At 42.9% G+C, this 22005-nt stretch overlaps 1 long non-coding RNA gene across 1 annotated transcript in view; it reads right to left on the reverse strand.

Annotated features, from left to right (window-relative positions):
- Positions 1-21223, reverse strand: part of LOC122794661 — a 346531-nt gene extending 325308 nt beyond the window's left edge. The window contains exon 1 of the long non-coding RNA XR_006363666.1: positions 21074-21223. This is a non-coding gene — a long non-coding RNA (uncharacterized LOC122794661). The remainder of the gene's footprint in view (positions 1-21073) is intronic.
- Between the last annotated feature and the right edge of the window lie 782 nt (positions 21224-22005).

A 22005-nucleotide genomic window follows, 5' to 3' on the forward strand; every position in this document is an offset into this window, starting at 1 on the left:
TACACACTGTGTCCCAGGGTGGAGACAATTACTGAACAACTACACACAAGCATCAAGTGCATGTATACTGTTATTAACAAGGGCTGTCCACACTTGCACTGCATGTTCCTGTGCAACACATAATCTGCATGCTGACACGTGTGCAGTGATGTTTTTCCTTGTGATATTGTCACCCACCCTAAAACAGTATTGTGTATGTGTTGGATTGCAGGTGTGTCTGTGTTTGTATTTGCTGTACTGAGGAGTATGCTGTGCATGTGCACCTGTGTGCATGTGTGTATGTGTGTTTGTGCACATGTGTGCCTGTGTGCCTGTGTGCCTGTGCGCCTGTGTGCCTGTGCACCTGTGCGCATGTGTGCATGTGTGCCTGTGTGCCTGTGTGGTAATATCATGTACACATTTGTAAACTGTGTTTCCTATCTTCCTCTCACAGGTTCTGATGTTGCTGTGGTGGAGTGCAGCAGGGAACCTGAAGCCACTGCTGGGGATAGTGATTATGATGATACATGTGTAATGGCACAGGGAGGTGTGACAGGGTCTGTCATTGGTCAGCCAATTGACACTACACAGCAGTCAACCCCATCAATGCGCACAGTCATCCTGCCTATACATCCATTGTCACCAATGTCCTTAGCTGAGGGACAGCATACAGTAGGCATTGACCAGGGTAATGTGGTATAATTGGCACATGCATCCCCTCACAGCAGCCATGGCCAGATTCCTGACATGGTCCCACACAGGCAGATGTCCAGGGGTTCTCGTGGGAGCATCCGTGGTCGTACTGCCCCTGTCAGACGTGCCCACAGAGGTCTTTCAACCTCAGCTATGTTCCAGGCTGTAATGCAGGCACAGGCATGTATGGAACGGTACACCAGACAGGGTCTGAGGGAGCTCAGAGCACATTGCACCGCTATGAATGACACTATGCGTGACATTGCGTCTGCCATCCGTAACATCAGCGAGGTCATTGATAGACGTTGGGGGGACACATTAGATCTCTTCCACAACTACATGTCCAGGAGCCAGGACAGTGCAGGACGGTTGAGGCGTCAACGTTGACGTATGACAGCAACATTATTAGCTGGCAGTCATCACGGGCGACAACAAACCCACAGCTGCTCCCATAGTGCCAGTACCAGCCCCAGCAATGCTGGGTCTGTGCTGTCATTAGACCGTCCAAGAAGACCATGTGCACGTGGCTCTGGACAGTCCCAGCAGGGACATGTGTCCAGTCAACAACCCACTGCTTCTGATGACAGTACCCAGTCTGGCTTAGTACCTGATACTGTCCGAAGCACCCCTGCCAGGCAGAGGTACGTGGCCAGAGACAGTGATCTGTATGACCTGGCAGGTACAGTCTGTGGCTGTCCACAAACACCCATATATGGCAACCACATAATGGAACTGTGTGCATGTATACACACACACATAATGCTAACACCTAGGGCTAACACATACACACACACATTGCAGCAACATTGCTCCATGTTGTACTGTTGTCTCTCACTAACACACACACGCATACATGTCAATTGGATGTGTCAGTGGCAGACTCTGGCAAACCAAGTACACACCCTGTGCATATGATGAAACTGTGCCACCTCCTGCCATCTGTAACATTGATGCAGGAACAGGGTAGCATGGTGCTGATGCACAGGGTGACAACATAGCACTGTAGTAATATTATCATGTTGTTAACAGTACAGTGTAATGATATTGTTGTGGGTATATTCGAGCATGCATGATGCATTACCTATGTTTGTCATTGCAGTTTTGTATACACCAGTGTTAATTCCCAAAGTGTACTGTCTGCACATGTGCCACATGGCTGTTGTGTGTACCTGTGCCTGCATGTGTTGGGGTGTGGACAGTACATGTGTGATGTTTGCAGCACTGAGTTGCAGGTGTACATTTGTGAACATGGTTAGCATGGAACATGACATGGTTTGACAGTATGCTGTGGGTGATACGGTTTCCAAATGTCAATGGTCTGCATTCTGGTAGTATACACAGCTTACATAGTCTGACATTCAGTGGTCATGACATGGTGTCTCCTCAACTGATACACAGATGTAGGAACCTGGTGTCAGTGATATCCCTGCAGTACTACACTATATTCTTACTGAGCCACACACATCCCTGGGAACAATACTCTTTGGCATATAGCAGTCTCACATACATGCCAACACACTACGGTATGTCCATCCATGACTGCAAATACATACAGTGGCCTTCAATACATTCTACACATGACACACCTAACCACCACAAGGGTATCATATGGACAGATACCAGCTTTCCAAGCCATGCTGTATTGCCGTAACACAACTGTGGCATTGGCATTGGCATGTAGTTAACATAGTATTCCAACAATACCATGTAGGTGGTAGCACCCATCATATAGAATGGGTAATGGTGTGTATATGTGGACAAGTGTTATCTTGTCTTTCCTGCAATATTCACATTTCCAAAGGTATTCTGCAGTCCCTCAGTGTATCACCTAAGCAAGAAGGTGTCTGTATGCATATCAGCAACAGTTGCCATACACCTACACTGGGTGCCCATCACTGACAGACTTTGCTGTGTTTTAACATGTCTGACATATACTCCAGACATGAACCCTTACCCACATTAATCTATCAAAGCTTTCATGGGTGTGTGTCACATAGTTGGCCTAGGACACAGATCACTGCAGTAGCCTACATTGTCACCAACATACATGTATGGCCTAAGGTCTGGTAAGCTGCGGCACATGCTGGCAAAGGTAACAACTGTATTCATATGGGGCAGCCTTCACACATAGGAACTATTAAAGGTGACAGGTACATATCTGTATGTGGCACACACATACCTGATGTGTGCATTGAAATTACTGTTATAATAATATGTCATACAATAATAAAAGCAAAACACACAACACATTGACAAATGCACACATGGCATTTGTAGGATTCAAACCCCTACCTAACTTGATGATACTTGAGAGAGACGCATTAACGTAGTGCGCTATTCGCATTACTAGATGATTTCCCTTCTCCTGCTGTATTTATAGGGTGTTGACATCATCAGTCTTTCCAAAGAGGAATGTACATCTTTTAGTGTGTTATCCCAGTCTTCAAAAAGACCATTCCTTTCACAGAGAATTGCATACATACACACCTCCCTGCCCCCCCCACACAGTGTTTGCAGGATTCAAACCCCTACCTAACTATGTTATGATACTTGAGAGAGACGCATTAGCGCAGCGCGCTATTCACATTACTGGATGATTTTCCTTCTCCTGCTGTATTTATAGGGTGCTGACATCATCAGTTTTTCCAAAGAAGAATGTACATCTTTAACTATCCCTCAGTATGGGGGTTAATCTGTAAATTAACAGATGCCTAGTTCAGGGTCACATATGCACACTGACACTGCCAGGTTATGTTCTATAGCATGCTTTGTGACCACAGGACTTGTAACACACAACACAAGTAGGGGGTGTATCCATATACATCACAGATACACACACCTCTGAGTTGGTACCACTGCACTAAGCATGACAGGCCATACATATACAACTACCATTGTGCAAAACTGCCTTTTGGTTTGGTGTGTAGTTTAGACCCCCCCCCCCCCATACCCAGTAACCACACTTGGCTTTCCTGGGAACAGTGTAGGATGTGTAGGTCTTTACACACACCATTATAGTGGTTGACTTCAGGTACACAAATATTGACTGGGGATACTACTCAGGCCCTCAACAACATCACCCTACAGCCACTACAATTTGTGGATCCATGTGCTATGGCACAACCAGTCACCACACCCACAAGGGGGAATACATCTTGGATCTGATCATCACCAGCATGGGGGCTCTATGTTCCACACCAGAGGTAGAACCATCATTGTTAAGATCAAACCATAAACAACTTTCCCTGGACATCCATATCCCGTCCCCACCCCAGCCAAGGAAATCACTGTAAAGAATTTCTCAAAAGCAGACTTTGCACTTGTGAAGACTGGGGTGGAATACTTCAAAGGCCCCATGCTGGAGGATAATACAGCCCAATCTGCAGAATCCTTTACAAACGCATTGTATGAGCACCTGCAGGTATGCATTGATCATGCTATCCCAAATAAAACCATGACTCCTCCAAAACAGGAGACCTGTCTGGTTGACCACAGCTATATATAAGCTGTACAACAGAAGGAGGAAGCTACTAAATAACAGAGCAATATCCCACAGACCTACATAGATCATAACCTCTCCTTTGCTAATCACATTGACAGAGTCATTGCAAAGACCTTTACATAGCCCTCCTTATCACATGGGTGTTTGCATGTAGATCATGGGAGGTTATTGTGGCCCTCTACTAGTCACTCATCAGGCCCATGTTTGACTACAATGCCCCTTTCGGGGTGTACCTTACCCAACACCTGTGGCAACTACAGTGAACACAACAGTACCTCCCCAAGAGGATCATGGGCTACACACAGATGTCCTATGCAGCTCAGCTAAAGGATCTCCAGCTCTACTCAGTTGCTTAACGCCTACTCAGAGGTGATCTATGCCTGACGTACACAGCCATTTCAAACCCAGAAGTAATGGACATGCTCCACCTCATAACATCCAAGACCCTTACAGCTACACACTCCAGGGACGTAAACCTCAGCACAAACATAAATAAGACATGCTGCAGGGACAGATTCATTACCCAGAGGCTCCCCTCACTCTGGAATTGAATCCCAATTAAAGTTAGACATAGCCCCTCACCAACCCTCTTCCAGCGAAATACAGCCGCATGGATGGAAAATTGCAATTTCACCCCTGGGATCTCCACTGTGTCCCTGCTTGACAGAGGCACAGCAAACTAGCCTTAAAGGGTACCTTCTGTGACCTACTTTACAGAGGCACAGTAGGCTACTCTACTGGGGAGGTGGATGCCAAATACACTCTGCCTAGGCTTATGAATTCCCTAGGGCAGACAGCATAGTATCGACCTCTGCACCTATGTTTATGTTCGGGATGCACAATATTTGTTGCTGCTACTGTTTGCAGTTCTTTATTGCCGTAGCTTTCCCAGTTTCTATGATCAACTTGTGTATCTGCGTAACATGTTTGATCATGACAGGGTTCCAGTATATTAATATATGTGTCTGTTGTTATTTAACTGTGTGCACAGGGCAGATTGCTGGATCATGGGAGGTTCCTGGCTTAACACATACAACTGCCAAATATATGTGACTGACTGCTATACTCAGACATGGCCTAAGTGTGTGAGCATGCCCAGTTCAGCCTTTCCATGGTTTGTTGCCTGACATATGTCGCATTTATCCAAGTGTGTGAGCATGTCCAGTGTGACCTTTCCATATGTTGTGATCTGGAGTCCACTACATTTCTGGTTGTGTGTGAACATGACCAATATTGACATTTATACTGTATGTGTTGGAAGTATTGTTGTGTTCTTACTGCCAGACTCCTTTGTGTCATAACTCAACAGGGATTATGCTGTGCCTGCAGGGTTTCCATGTGATAGTTTGCAAAGACTTGGCAACATTTTCGCTTACTGACTGAATACTGCAATACTGTCATGGTGTAGTGGTTCAGTACTTTCACTATGGTGCACAGTATCATGGGTTTGAGTCCCATCACTGCTTTAAATGTTCATACTGAGCAGACCAGACTGGTTAAGGGCCAGTTGGGCAACTATGAGCATGTTGCATTTTGTTCAGCTATGGCCTACTTAAACCAGGCTTGTCCGACATTGCTGTGTATAAACCAACTTGGGTGGACATTGCCAAACATTACTCCACATTGACCACAGTTGTACTAGTTGGTGTGTGTGATTCTGTTCATAGGTTCATACTAGGCTATCTGCCCTAGGGCATTTATAATCCTAGCCAGAGTGTGTTTGGCTTTCAACACACATTTTAAGTGGAGTTTGCCATGACATTTTTCAAGGTTAGTATACTGTGCCTCTGTCTAACAGTGACATAGAAGTGATACCCAGGGTAAACCTACAATCTCCCATCCACTCATCAAGATTTCTCTTGAAGAGAGTCATTGAGGGATTCTGGCTAACCTGGAGTGGGGGTTTACTCAAGAGTGGGGGGAGCCTCTGGGTTATGAAGCTGTCACTCCAGCATGTCGTATTTATTTCAGTCCTGAGGTTCAGGTCTCTTGAGCGTGTAGCTTGATGGGATTCTGAGTTTCCGAGGTACAGCATGTCCATTGATTCCAGGTTGGACATGGCTTTATACATCAGACACAGATTGCCTCTGGGCAGGTGGTATGCCACTGAGTTGAACTGCAGTTTCTTTAACCGGGCAGCAAATGGCATGTGTTTGAGCCCTTTGATCCTCCTGGTGAGGTACTTTTGTGGTCTTTCCAGCTGCTGCAGGTGTCTGATAAAGTACATCCCACAAGGGGCATTGTACTCAATTATGGGCCTGATGAGGGATGAGTTAAGAGGCACGATGACCTCCCCTGATGTGGATGTGAATACCTTCATGATTAGGTGGGCTATATGAAATGTTTTTCTAAACACTTTGGACACGTGGTTATCAAATGTGAGATTGCTATCAGCTTGGGTCCCCAGGTCCCTTATCACTTCTTCCATACTTAATGGGTTACCACCTATGTGGTAATTTGTGGGCACTTAGTTTTCGACAAAGGGGAGGACTATACACTGTTTTGCGTTTAGCTTGAGGACATGGCTCTGGCACCAGTTGTCTGTTTCTATGAGGCCCTTTTGTAGGATGCTTGTGTCAGCTGCAGGGTTGATTATGGCACCCAATTTGCAGTCATCTTCAAACTTATTCACCAACAGTCCTTCTGTGTTGGGCTGTACCTCTGAGAAAGAGATACCAAACAAGGGAGGTCCCAGGACTGAGCCTTGTGGGATGCCACTTGTAGCTGGTTTGGGGTCTGACATGGCTCCAGCATTTCTGACCATGTGGGTTCTGTCCTTGAGCCAGTTTGCAACCCATCTAGTGACATAGGGGTTTATATTGAAGCTGGTGATCTTATCTATGATGACCAAGTGGGGTACTGTATGGAAGGCTTTTGTGAGGTCCAGGTAGGCTGTGTGGACCACCTTCCCCTCGTCAATAGCCTTGGTGACTGTTTCAAATGACTCAACCAGGTTTAAGAGGAAGGATCTGCCCTTGACAAAGCCAAACTGGGTAGGATCCAGTGTCTGTAGATCCCCAATATTTTTATTTCTGAGGTCCGTGATGAAATTTCCATAGCTTTGCAGACCAAGGTAGTCAGGCTTCTGGGGCGATAGTTTGCAGTATCCATTGAGGCACCACCTTTGTGGAGAGGGACCACTGTTGCTGTACACTGCTCTTTGGGTACATATCCTGTGGTAAGGCTGAGATTGAACAGTGGTTTTATGTTTGTGTTCAATTCTTCTTGGGGTTCACGTTGGACACAGCCCAGGACATCGTCTGGTCCCATTGATGCTGTGTGTTTTGCTTTGGAGAGGCTGGCTATTACCTGAGCATCTGTGATGTCAGGGGGCCAGCACTCTGCTGGGATAGATATTTGCCCTTTTGGTGGGGGGGGGGGGTTTGCACTGAACCTGTCAGCTCAGATGTTGGCAATGTCTGTGGGTTGGTGTATTGTTTGTCATTTTGGACTACTTCTGAGTATATCTGGGGATTCCCACACAGGTTCCTACCATAAGTAAATAATGCCTTGTGATTATCCTTGCTGTCCTGTACAGTTTTTATCTCAAAGATGGCCTTAGATGATCTTATGTGTGGCAATAGTTTTTCAATAATACTGATCAGAGATGCCTTCCCTTTTTGGGATTTTGATCTATCATATAGTAGCTTCCTCCTTGTATTGTATGGTTTGTTTATGGCTGGGGTCCACTGAACAGGATGCCTGGCTTTGGAGGATTGGGTCTTGGTTTTATTTGGGATTGCATGATCCATGCATTCCTGACATTGTTCATAGAATGCGTTTATAAAGGGTTATGAGGTCTGGACCATATTTTCCACAGGCACAGGGGCTGTGAAGGATTCCACCTCAGTTTTGAGGAGTGTGACATTTGCTTTAGTGAATAATTTTCATTGTGTTTTTTCTGGCCATGGGCTGGGATCGGGATGTGAATATCCAGTGAGATTACTCTCTGGTCTGATCTTACCAGTGAGGGATACACTTCCGGTCTTGGGCATAGAGTTCCCATGTTGGTGATGATCAGGTCCAGTATTTTTCCCCTGTTGTGGGAGTGGTAGCAAGTTGTTCCATAGCATTTTGGTTTATAAATTCTGGGAACCTTTGGGCTAGGGTGTTGGGGCTAGGGTAATGTTCCTAGTCTATGTTTGGGTAGTTGAAGTCACCCAATATAATGGTGTTTGGGGAGACCTTCATATTTTTATGTGTTCTCCAGTCGGCCAAGTGTGGTTCCTGGGTTTAGGAGGGTGGTCTGTAGCAGGCTATGAACTGGAAGGCAGTTTTAGCCACTGTTAGTTGCACATGGATAGTCTCCGATGCTTCATGCTGTGCCACCAACCTGGGGGTGTGGGTATCTTTGACAAATATTGATACTCACCCTCCTTTTGTAGCTTATTCCATGTTTTGCAGCTGTAAAGCATGGTATGAGGTGTAACCTGTTAATGCTATGGTGCTCTTGGGAGCCTTGAACCAGGTTTTTGTTACTGCACAGATATCAACATTCTCCATGCTGAGGAGAGTTTGGAGTGCATGCATCTTGCAGTTTAGACTTCTGGATTGAGTAGCATTACTTATAGTTTCTTATCCCTTGTGATACCTATGGAGGTGGGTTTGTGTTTTGAGCCTTACCTAAAAAAGGCACTATGGGGGTGACAAGAGCCTTGGGCAATATCCAAAAGGCCACAGGTGATAGGTGAAATCAATCCCTAGTGAAGCATCATGTCTTGTCGAGCATGTCATCCCATGCTGACAGGCATTGTATCCCCTTTCACTGACACCAATACCTAAGCCAATTGTTGTAATTGATCATCTTGTCTTCATATTGTGGCCTCATGTTTGGTGAGGGTAGGATGATACTCAAGGTCATCAAGTTTGCATATACTACATGGTGGTAAATGCTGTTTAGCACTACCTTACATTGCTTAACACATGGCAATCATGCCTCAGGTGGTGCTGCAGGGCTGCCTATGTCAGATGCACATACTGCACTCCCTATACATGTTTGGAAACAGGTAGTGTCAAGTTAGGCATCCCTTTTACTATATGTGTGAGTCAGAGAGAGGTATCATTTCCAGCGCTCCTACTGAGCCAGTGTATGTGCTATGCATTGCCTCTTTGCCAAGGCCAAGGCATACTGGGCACGCCTCCTTCTGCCTACTGGGGCAGACTCAGGTTGTTCCTCCTCTGAGTCACGCTCTGCCTGTGATGGCCTTGGCACTGGTGGGGGGCTGTTTGACCCAGGCCTATGCTGGTCCTGCTGCAGTTGTTTCACAGAATCATATTATGTAGCATAGCACATACCATGACAATTTGGGTACATGTAGTTGGTGAGTATTGCAAGGCTCCACCAGATGTGTCCAGGCACCGGAACCGTGACTTGAGCAACCCAAACACATGCTCAATTACATTTTGTGTTTGTGCATGTGCCTCATTATGGCATTCCTGTTCAGGTGTGTGTGTGTTTCTGATGGGTGTCATCAGCCACAGCTCCAGTGCATAGCCAGCATCCCCCACTAGGTGACCATGTGGGATGTCCCCATTGGCAAATGTCTGGTACAGCTGCGTCAGATGCCAGATATGGGAATCATGGTAGCTTCCAGGGCAGCCAGCACACACATTCATTATTATGCCCTGGGCATCACACATGACCTGGCAGTTGATGGAGAGGAAGCCCTTGCAGTTAATGTACGCCCTATCCCGCTCACCGGCTGGTGCTTTGAAGCGTATAAGCGTGCAGTATATTGCATTCACTACCTCAGGGTATTCTGCTATTTGCTGGAAGAGATGCATATTGCTGGCCAATACCTCTCGGGAATTGGGGAAATATACATGATCACCGACATGTGCTGACATGGCATCCAGGAACTGGTGCAGTACCCTAGATGCTGATGCCTGTGATATCCCCATCATATCACCAGTTGGTCTCTGAAAGGTACCTGTTGCTAGTATTCTTAGGCCAACACATACCTTGGTTTCCACTGGGATGGGTTCCCCTCTGTTGGTTCTGTGTGTGAGGCATAGCCTGCACAGCTCAACTATTTGCTGCAGGAGGTCTCTGTCCACTTTATAGTGCTCCACTATCTCCAGCTCATGTAACCCCTGGTAGGTTACCCTGGGCCTGTACACTCTTCTTCGTCTCCTCACTGTGGGTTGTCCGGCAGCATTTGCATTGTCACCACCCTCAGCATGTTGCATATGTTGCCTTATAACAGCAATGGCAGCCCCTAGCATTTTTTGTCTGAGTGTAGCTTTTTCAGTTTTCACTTCTAGTAGCTTACTCCAGTGTTGCAGTGTCTCTTGAGAGAAACAAACTGCACTGCTGTTTGCAGAGCTGGGCTGGGCTAGTGTTCTGCCTATGTAATTGCCTGATTCTGATTGTTTGCACCTGCTAGCTCTACTAGTATTCCCTAGTAGCTTCCTACTATTTGTTGTGCTTCCTTTTTCCTTTCTGTTTCCTCAGGGGAGCGACGTGCATACAAGCGGAAACATGATCACAGCAGCTCACATGCGTGCACACATGCTTAGACGGACTAAAACTTGCTTATTCGGGTTAAACCACGTGCACACCAGCGCAAACAGGCTTACAGGTCTTCCAACAGTCTGATACATGCTTACTCCAGCTTAAACGCGTGCACTCACGCTTCCACGCATGCACTCTATCTTACTCGAGTTTACAGGCGCACACACACACACACACATACCCGCTCAGCAAGAAACTTTGGTGTTATCCACAGTATACACCTTCCATTTCTTGGCTTGACCTGGCCTACCTGTTGACACACCTCTTTCCATGATGTCTGACTGACAGCTAACACATGCCACTGTCCTCCAATGGGCTTCACTACTTTCATACATACCCCCCTTGTGATGTCACCTATCTCCTACTCTGTTCCTCCCCATATCCTACTCCTACACTCCACTGACTGTGCTCATTTGCTATGTAAAAGTGTGATTCACTGTCCTAACACTCATTTACATAGGATTGCCTACTAATGCTTGGTTACATGTCTTAGACTGGGCTTCTCCCCTTAGTAACCCCTACTCGGTGGCCATGTTGTCTTCAGCCTGCTATTCCCTTACATTGTCATTTAACAATTTTCATAAATTCCACGTTTGTGGCTTTTATTGTCTAATTTTATGATTTTTATAGCGCACCCCGTTTGCGCGGTGCTGCGCTATGCTTAAACATCAGAAATCGCCGAAAAAAAAACTTTTTATTATAATTTTGCATCTGGGAAACTTTCCAATGGCCGTATATTTGGCCATTGGCATTCTTCCTCAACCATATGCAAACTTTATTTGGAGCTGACAAGGCTCCATTGTGCTATTTGCAGAACGGTACTCAGTTGTCAACTGAGTACATTTCTGCAACTAACACGTCTCCTACTCAGACAGGTTTGTGCTTCGTGGATCGCAAATTTACCTCATTTGCATGCCTTTCGGCTGTAAGTGAGGTAATTTGCATATCCCAGCCCTGACCGTGTAGGAGACGTTTTAGGAGCTCTCTTACACGCCCCTACAGGCTGTTCCTGGATCACTCGTCGGACATGATGGCTGCATGGAGTCTTACTCTACTTGTAGACTCCGTGCAAGCCATCGTGAATCTGGCCCTTAGTGTTAGAATAGGTGTTGGAGGACTGATGGAGTTGTGAGTGGTTGATAATGTGGTTTACACTTGGTGTTAGAATAGGTGTTGGGGGACTGATGGAGTTGTGAATGGTTGAAAATGTGGTTTAGACTTGGTGTTAGGATGGATGTTGGGGGGATTGATGGACTTGTGAGTGGTTGATAATGTGGTTTAGACTTGGTGTTAGGATGGATGTTAGGGGGATTGATGGAGTTGTGAGTGGTTGTTAATGTGGTTTACACTTATTTATTTATTTATTTATTTATTTTACATTTATTTATTTATTTTACACTTGCTGTGAGGATAGATGTTGGGGGGGGATTTATGGAGTTGTGAGTGGTTGATAATGTGATTTAGACTTAGTTTTAGGATAGACGGGGGACTGATGGAGTTGTGAGTGGTTGATAATGTGTTTTAGACTTGGTTTTAGGATAGATGTTGGGGGGCCTTGATGGAGTTGTGAGTGGTTGATAATGTGGCTTAGACTTGGTGTTAGGATAGATGTTGGGGGGCTTGATGAAGCTGTGAGTGACTGATAATGTGGTTTAGACTTGGTTTTAGGATAGATGAGGCATTGATGGTGTTGTGAGTGACAGGAAATGTGGTTTAGATTTGGTGTTAGGATAGATGGGTGGAATTGATGGAGTTGTGAGTGGGTGATAATGTGGTTTAGACTTGGTGTTAAGATAGATGTTTGGAGGATTGATGGAGTTGTGAGTGACAGAAAATGTGGTTTAGACTTGGTGTTGGTGTTAGGATAGATGTTGGGTGAAATTGATGAAGTTGTGAGTGACTGATAATGTGGCTTAGACTTGGTTTTAGGATAGATGGGGGATTGATGGTGTTGTGAGTGACAGAAAATGTGGTTTAGACTTGGTATTAGGATAGATATTGGGTGAAACTGATGGAGTTGTGAGTGACTGATAATGTGGTTTAGACTTGGTGTTAGGATAGATGGGTGAAACTGATGAAATTGTGATTGATTTATAATGTGGTTTAGACCTGGTGTTAGGATAGATGTTGAGAGGACTGATGGAGTTGTGATTGATTGATAATGTGGTTTTGACTTGGTGTTAGGATAGATGTTGGGTGAAGCTGATGGAGTTGTGAGTGACTGATAATGTGGTTTAGACTTGGTGTTAGGATAGATGTTGGGTGAAACTGATGGAGTTGTGAGTGACTGATAATGTGGTTTAGACTTGGAGTTAGGATAGATGTTGGGTGAAACTGATGGAGTTGTGAGTGATTGATAATGTGTTTTAGACTTGGTGTTAGGATAGATGTTGGGTGAAGCTGATGGAGCTGTGAGTGACTGATAATGTGGTTTAGACTTGGTGTTAGGATAGATGTTGGGGAGAATATTCGAGTACAAGGGTGCCATGTTTGGAAGGGAGTTCACTGGCCCACTTATTATGAAGGCACGATTTTAAATAATGTTTGAAAAGTCTGGGTTTAGAAAAGTCCCTATTGGAAACTGGAAGTGAGTTCCAGAGCTCAGCTACACAGTAACAGTTGGGAGCTTTACCATTTGAGTTACCAATTACAGTTACAGACCATAAGAATTTATCTGAGGATCTTAGGGATTGGGTTGGAAGATACCAGGATGAGAGACCTGAGGGCAGGCAGGTGTTTGGACAGTAGACAGAGCTGGATCCAGCACTAGTTGACCTACACATTTGCCTAGGTTCCACTTGCTGCAGGGAGGGCTTGCTGGTCGGGGGGCTGCCACAGCATTTAATTTAAACCATTAAAAAAGTTACATTTCTTCTTTAAGGACACACTTACAAAAATGCAGATGAACTGCCCTTCTTTCACACAGGAAATACTGTTTGTGCCACTGGGTGTTTGTGTGTGTGTGTGTGTGTGTGTGTGTGTGTGTGTGTGTGTGTGTGTGTGTGTGTGTGTGTGTGTGTGTGTCTGGTGTCTGTGTGTCTGTGCATGTGTCAGTGTGTCTGTGCGTGTGTGTGTGTGTGTGTGTGTGTGTGTGTCTGTGTGTCTGTGTGTCTGTGTGTGTGTGTGTGTGTGTGTGTGTGTGTGTGTGTGTCTGTGTGTCTGTGTGTCTGTGTGTCTGTGTGTGTGTGTGTGTGTGTGTGTGTGTGTGTGTGTGTGTGTGTGTGTGTGTGTGTGTGTGTGTGTGTGTGTGTGTGTGTGTGTGTGTGTGTGTGTGTGTGTGTGTGTGTGTAATGTTCTAGTTAGGGATGGCAGAATGGTTAATTAACTTGCTTAGGCTTAAACCCTGAACCTTGATTATGGAATACAAGAGCCTGAATCATTTACACCAACTTCTCACTTAGTCATCAGGGGTCCATTTTTAATTAATTGTGACTTTCAGGGGAAGAGAGGTTTACTGTTCCTCATGCTAAGTCTGTTTTCAATGTACAACTATTTCATGTTTAATAAAAAATATTTTTTGCAGAAAACTGGAATAGCAATGGGCTCCCCATGTGGGGGCAGCTTTGCTAATACGGTCATGGCAGCGTGGGAAAAGAATATTCTATTCAAACTCCCTTTATTCAAAGAGAACGTGGTCTGGTATAGTCGTTACTTAGACGATATTTTCATCTTGTGGAAAGGAGATACAAATTCAGCAGAATCTTTCGCTCTTGAAATGAATGGTTCCACTAATTTTCTTGAATTCACTTTTGAGTTTCAAGAAAACTCTATTAGCTATTTAGATGTTTTGTTATCTAAAAATTATGAATTGAATATATTTACATCCAGAATATTTCGGAAATCCACATATTCTAATTCATTTTTAGATTTTTCTAGCTGCCATCCCTTGCATCAAAAACGTGTAGTAGTGAAGGGACAGTTAGTCAGAGCATCGAGAATGTCTACTTTGGAAGCAGATTATTTGGATGAATGTCGAATTCTTCGTGAAATGTTCCAAAGTAGAGGTTATCCACTCTCACTAATCAATGAACTAGTTAGTGAAGTCACATTTAAGAGAGAGCAAGGAATCTTTTCATCTATTTTGAAATATATGGTGAATATATTAGATGATACATCTAATGGAGAATTAAATGAAGTTGAGATGAATAATATTTCTTGTGAGTCAACAACAATGGTTCGTATGGCCAATATTGATCATGGCAAGGACCTTGTTGGAACTAATTTTATAACAACTTTTTCAAAGGATGCTCTTTCCATCAGAACCATTATTTCAAAAAATTGGTCATTCCTTTCTGATGATGCTTTTTTAAAAGAATGTTTAGGTTCATCTCCCAATACTGTTTATAAGAAAGGGAGAAATTTGAAAACTATTTTAGAATTTAAACAAAAGGAGAATTACAAACCACATAATGGAATGGGAAAATGTGGAACCTGTAGAATGTGCAAATACATATTAGTGACGAAGCATTTTGAAGTAAATGGGAAAAGATTTTATCTTACTGACAAATTCAACTGTAATACTAAAGGGGTTGTTTATCTGGCATTATGCCATAATTGCCCCTCATATTATATAGGAAAAACCGATAGGGCTATTAAGAATAGAATTTATGAACATGTCCATGCTATAGCTAAATGTAATCTAACCAATGCTCTTGCAAGACATGTTTCGGCTTTCCCTGATCATGATTTCCAATTTTTAGTTATAGAAAAAATTATGGATAATAAAAGGGGGGGGGGGCCCATTTCCTTATTGATGGAGGAGAAGGAATTATTTTGGCAATTGAAATTGAACGCTTCGGTGTCCCCTGGCTTAAATGACACCATTTCCATTATGAGTCTATTGAAGTTAAAGTCTTTAATGCATTAGGATAATATTAATAATATTTTTAATATTTTTTTTATGTATGGAATATTTGTATTTTAAAATTTAAATAGTTTAAATATTTCCAATCTGTATATTTGATGGCAGGATGTGATGTCACTTTGATTTTGTATTTAAGGAGTCATTTCCTCTGTATGTTGTCTGATGAAGTTTATTTAATTTATATAAACGAAAGCGCTAACCATACTTTTTCTGTGGCCAGTGTGGTGTTTTCTAATTTTGGAATACTTGTTTTCAATGTACAACTGTTTTGTTTAGCCAATGGCCATCTGTGTTTGTCCTATAGAATTTTAAACCAATGTTAGTAGCCCCACAGGTAGCATACTTGCCTTTGGTGCTGAAGGATGTGGGTTTTACTCCCATGCCATGCATTGCTGATATTGTGGTGCACTTTAAGGAGGGGATGGGGATGCTGTACTCCTAAGTGTGTCCTCTTTTGGATGAGATGCCTAGTAACTATGAACCTTTGTTGGTTTGCCAGCTATTCACTATTGTAATATTAGTAGATTACCATTTTTAATTTAATATAAGCAATTTACTCTTCAAGGGCAGCCAGCACTGAATTTGTAGATTCTTTGATTCATAGACTGCTACTAGTCTAATGACCCATGGGGCCTTTCTAACCCTAACCAACTTTTCCCAAAATAATAATGATGTCCTGCATCAAAATAGGACATTGAGGACCAGGCATTTATAAGCTCCTTCTGTCCATAAGGGACATGGGTGCCAGCCCCAGGGTATATTTTCTATTCCCCATCCATTTGTCTAGGTTGTGCTTAAACTGGGTAACAGACAAACTCCGCTTCACATAGATGGGAAGCCTGTTCCATATGAGGGTTAGTCTCTGGGACACATATCTGTGTTTCCAGCATGTTCTGTTTATGTCACAGACAAATTCAGATCCCAAGACCTTGTATTTCTGGGACTCTGTGATTTACAAAAATGTAGGAGATTCATAAGTGTGGGGTTGTGGATGCCTTGTAAGCCAGGCATAGATCACCCCTCAGCAATCTATAGGAGTCTGAGTGGACGGAAATGGCTTTAAGGTGCTCTGCATAAGGCAACATTGTTAAACCTTGTATTCTTTTTGTAAGGAACCTCTGAGGTTGCTCTAGTTGCTGCATATGCCTGGTCAGGTACATACCAAAGGGAGCATTGTACTCTATGACTGGTCTGATAATGGCAGAGTACAGTGGAATAATGACCTCTTTGGACCTAGATGTCATGCCCTTACTTATAGGTTGCTCAGCATAAAAGGACTTCCTCACCACTGTGGCCATGTGGTGGTTGAAGGTAAGGCTACTATCTATGTGCGTACCCAGATACCTGACTACTGGGTCGACTCTTAAGGGTGTATTATCAACATGGTAATTAGCCAGGATGGTTGATTTCCCAAAAGGTACAATTATGCATTTCCTAGCATTGAGTTTAAGACCATGGCTTTAGCACCATTTGTTAGTCAGAAAGAGACATTTTTGAAGAATGTTAGCATCTGCAGGGCAGTTGATGATAACCTTCAGCTTGCAATCATCTGCAAACTTAGCCAGGCATAAACCTTCAGCATTTGCTTCCATTTCAGAGAAAAAGATGCCAAAAAGAAACGGGCCCAGTACTGAGCCCTGGGGGACTACACTACTCCACTACTAGACTCCACTAGTAATTGGCCTCTTGGTGGAGGTGGCCTCACTTATTTTGACTTTCTGGGTCCTATCAGTGAGCCAATTGGCTATGCAGTGTGTGATAAAAGGGTTTATATCTAAATTAATGATTTGGTCTATAATGTCTGAGTGGGATATTGTATAAAAAGCCTTGGCCAGGTCAAGATAAGCTGTGCACAGTCTTACCTTCATCTAGTGCTTTGATGACCCTCTCAGAAAAGTCCACCAGATTTAATAGTCCACCAGATTAACAAAGCTGAACTGTGATGGGTCCAGCATTTGCAGGTTACCTATGTCTTCATTTATCATGTCCATGATGATTCTTTCCATGGCCTTACATATGAGGCTGGTGAGACTTATGGGTCTGTAGTTATCCAGATCAGTGGTTGGACCTCCTTTGTGCAGAGGAATGACTGTAGCCATCTTCCATTCTTTGGGCACAAAACCTGACTGAGGACATCAGTTGAAAAGTGATTCAAATGGACCAGTCAGGTCATGTTTCATGTTATTTATTAAACATCCTGGGATGTTATCAGGGCCCATTGATGTAGTATTTTTGACCTTGGAAAGTGCATTGATGACCTGTCACTTGTAATGGTTGGGGGGGTTGAGGTATTCCCTTTGGACTATCAGAGGGGAGTGGGGGAGAAATCTGAGCTGAACCTGCCAGACAAAAGGTTGGCAATGGCCTCTGGTTCAGTGTGGGTGATGCCTATTACAATAAGTTTTGTGCATTGTTGTGTATTTCCTGAGATTACAAACATAGCTGTAGAAAGCCTAGTGGTTGTCCTTTGCCTGAGAAGCTACTTTTTCTTCATATTTAGCCTTTGAAATATTAATTGATCCTCTTAGCTACCTGTTTAGATTGGTCAGGGGGTATTTAGTTTGTATAGCTTTGTTCCTCCTATGCTTGGCTAAGAATTTTTTCATTTGCTGTATAACCAATTGTGACTCCACCAGGATGGCTTGTCTTTTGAGTTTGTCTTATTCTTAATATGAATGGGCACAGCTCACTCTATACAGCTATCAGTATGGCTGTACAGAGATTTTGTAAATAGCCTAGTGTATTCTATGGTGTTTACTGGGTTTGGAGGTGCTTGGAATTTAGCCAAGGTGTTGCTTAGTAGAGACAGGTTAGCCTTAGAATAGTCCCAGAAGTTTTTTCGTTTCCCTGGATTCCAAGATTTAATTTTTACTTCAAGCAATATTGCCTTATAGTCAGATTTGACTTACAAAGATATTGCATTGCTTAAGGAACAATGGCACCCGTGTCCGTGAGTACAAGGTCGAGAATGTTTATACTCCTGGTAGGAGAATGGAGCAACTGTTCCAGGATGTTGGTATTAACAAAGTTTACGAATCACTGGGCTTATGCATTAGAAGTGGTGTAGGATTCCCAATCTATAGAGGGGTAATTGAGATCTCTCATGAATATCACATTGAGTTGAATGGTGAGGGACTCTATTTCATTAAGATAGGTAGCATGGGTTTCCTGGGACATGGAGGGAGACCTATATGTTGCAAGGATATGCAACAAGACCCTGTTTAGGGTGAGCTGTCCATGTATGAATTCCAGTGTGCCATACAATTTAACTAGTCTGGATGTGAGGTTAGTCTTCATATAGACTGACACTATTCAATATTTAGACCCCTCCTGTGCAGTAGCTGGTCTAAAGGTGTGAAAGGCATTATAACCTTGCATTGCTGGGGTACTCTCAGTGACTTTAAACCATGTCTCCATTACTACACAGAGATCTATACTATCCAGGGAGAGAAAGGCTTATAGGGATTGGAGTTTCTTGTTAAGACTTGTAGCATTAAGCAGTACCACCATCAGATACTCCTTCATAGGTTCGGTTAAGTCGGTAGGTTTATCAGTTTGGCATTGCCTAAAAAAGCACTGTGAAGGTGGAAAAGACCTATCCAATATCCAAATGTCTAGAGAAGACAAGCGCAGACCATCCCTGGCAAAGCAGCATGCTCTGTCAACCATATCCTCCCGGTCTGTCAAATATTGTACCCCCACCCCCACCCCTGCATTAACACCAGAAGCTAAGCCAGTTGTTAAAATCAATCATTTTTTGTTGATAACGTGGCATCATCTTTGGAGACGGTGGTGTACTACTCAGTGCTAGGCTCATACCTGCCTGGGACATATAATCAGTGAACTCAATCATGTCTCACTTCATATAGTCACGGGAGGTACATCTGAGGTCCTTAACACCCACATGGACTACCACAGAGTCATACTCGTACCTGTGGTTCAATGACCTGGGTGCCTGTGTGACATGATGGATCTTAGCCCTGGAAAGGCAGCTAAACATGACTCTGTTTACTCAGTCTAGTGAGGGGGACATTAGTGTGCCTCGTTACAGAATCATCAGTGACCAGGAAATTTGGGTGTATGGTGGTTTGTCTTAAGGGATTAGCACTGGAGGCATTGGATACAGTGTTACTATGTGTTTCTGTTAGTGGTGTTTTAACGGATTGTTTACATAATGGCTGAGGACCCTTTCTTTGTACTGTGCAGGAGGTATTAGCATTTTAGGAAGGTTACCTAAAAGTGCCTCAGCATAAGTAGTTTTATGTGGGGGGGGTCTTTACCCTGTGCAGTAGGTGTGGTACAAGTGTCACCAACAACCTCTGTAGGATTACTTTTGGTTGTATGAGAAAGATTTGCCTCCAGCATTAAAATGTATTTACACCTCTCGCATACTTTATCTGTTTTATTAAGAATAAGTGGGTTGTCAGTGCACATGATACAATTGCGACAATGCCTCAGAATACCCATCTCAGCCAGAATGGCCAGAGAGAGTCAGGAAGTGCATATCCATGGCTACTGCTGTACTAGGGAGGAGTCAGGAAAAAATTAAATATTGAAACACTGAAATATAAAGTTGTTTGCCAGCAGCAACCTTTTCATTAGTTATACATCTCTTTAATGTGGAATTATTCACATGACTTTTACTGATACTGGTAGATTATAATGACAGAAGTGTGAGTGGTCTTTTTATAATTGAAATGCTCTGAAATGCTTAGTTTTGACATTACTGGTTCAGGCATTTTGTTTCATTGGTTGCAGTAAAAATGTTCAAAAGTACAAGTTTAAAACACACTCTAACCAGTGCTGTATTATACAAGGAATATAATTAAATACAATCAGACAGGTAAATCAAAGAATATATGCATGCATGCATGGTTTTAAAAATGTGTGCAAGGGACCTATGGTCTGAAAACAGCCCAAAGGTAAATCTAATCCAACATTTTCCAGATGCATTTTCTTTGAATGTGGATTTCAATGCTGTTTCAATGAACGTGAGTTTCATGGGCAAAGATGTTTACTGTTCATGCTAAATCTGTTTTCATTGTGAGACTGTATTGTTTTGTTTAGCAAATAGCTATCAGTATTTGTGCTATGAAATTGGAAATAAAAGTCTTAAATTAAATCCAAATATTTGTAATCACTGTAGAAGTAAATAAAGCAGTATCCAGACTAAGGGGTTTGAACAGTGTTTATGGTAACTGGGAAGAAATAGCCAAGTAATGGGACACCGGAATGTCTGTGGGTGGATTGCAGTCAGCAGAGAGATCCATTACCCTGCCCAGTGCCCCATTTGATCAGAATCTGGCTTGAATAGTCAATACTGACACTTTTTCCCACTAACCCTCTGTTTTCTCACTTAAGGAGGTATCTGGTCTGCAAATGCAGTGCAGAGTAATGACACATCTAGTACAAACAACTAAAAAAAATATCTTAAGTAATGGACCATTTATATGCTGTAGTTGTGTGTATATATTCTTGAATGTAGCAGCATTTTCACATTTTCTGGTTCTGGTTCTGTTACCTTGCATTGGGTGGCCTGAGCTGCACCTTTAAAACATTGCTCCACTTTGCTGTAGAAAACGCTAAGGTCCTTTATCTGCGGAGTCCGAAGGTAGACGAGTATCTCTGAGAAGGCAGAGATCACGTTTGGTTTATCTCCTTTGTGGTTTATTACACCTAAGGTTAAAGAAAAAATGTAAGCAAAGACGTTGCTGCAAATTCTAAGAATGAATATTCACTATTCTAGACCCTATGCAAAGGACTGATTTTTTTTCATTCATTCATTCATTCACTCACTGTCAGGCTAATGTCTCTGAAAGGCTTTTGTAAGCTTACTTTATATGTATGAAGCGAATACCTTAACTATTATCCTAACCCACCCCCAGAGGTAAACACTAGGCTATCTACTCTAAAGGGTTATTTCAAGCATAGCCAATATTTCAAGGTCAGAATCAAACCCTGTACCTTGTGTCTATAAAGACCTTAATCATTAGACCATACCTTATCTACAAAGTGAGAATGAAGCCCTGTACCCGATGTTGGTTAGGTAAACACCTTAACCATTATATCAACCTCCAGTCAGCTCATACATAGTGATATGTCGACTTGTGTTTTCAACCATATGCGGTGATATTGTTTTCACCCAACTTTTGGTGTTTTCTCTTATAAGTGGTACAGATATATAGATATATATATCTATAGATATATAGATATATATACATATATCCTTAATAAGTGAATAATTGGGCTTACATATATATTTTATTGGTTATAACATGATCAAACAAAGGAAACAAAACTTAACACCAAATATGCATACAAGTAGTTGAAAACAATAAATACATGAATTGTAATGATTGAACATTTATCACAATTACATAGTTCTCAAATAAAGCGAAGTGTAATCAGATATGCATTCCAAAGTGAGTTTAAGCTCAGTGGTGTCAGAAGTTT

Source organism: Protopterus annectens, chromosome 2.part1 (genome assembly GCF_019279795.1).
Source record: "Protopterus annectens isolate FY-2018-M chromosome 2.part1, PAN1.0, whole genome shotgun sequence".
Classification (NCBI taxonomy): Eukaryota; Metazoa; Chordata; order Ceratodontiformes; family Protopteridae; genus Protopterus; species Protopterus annectens.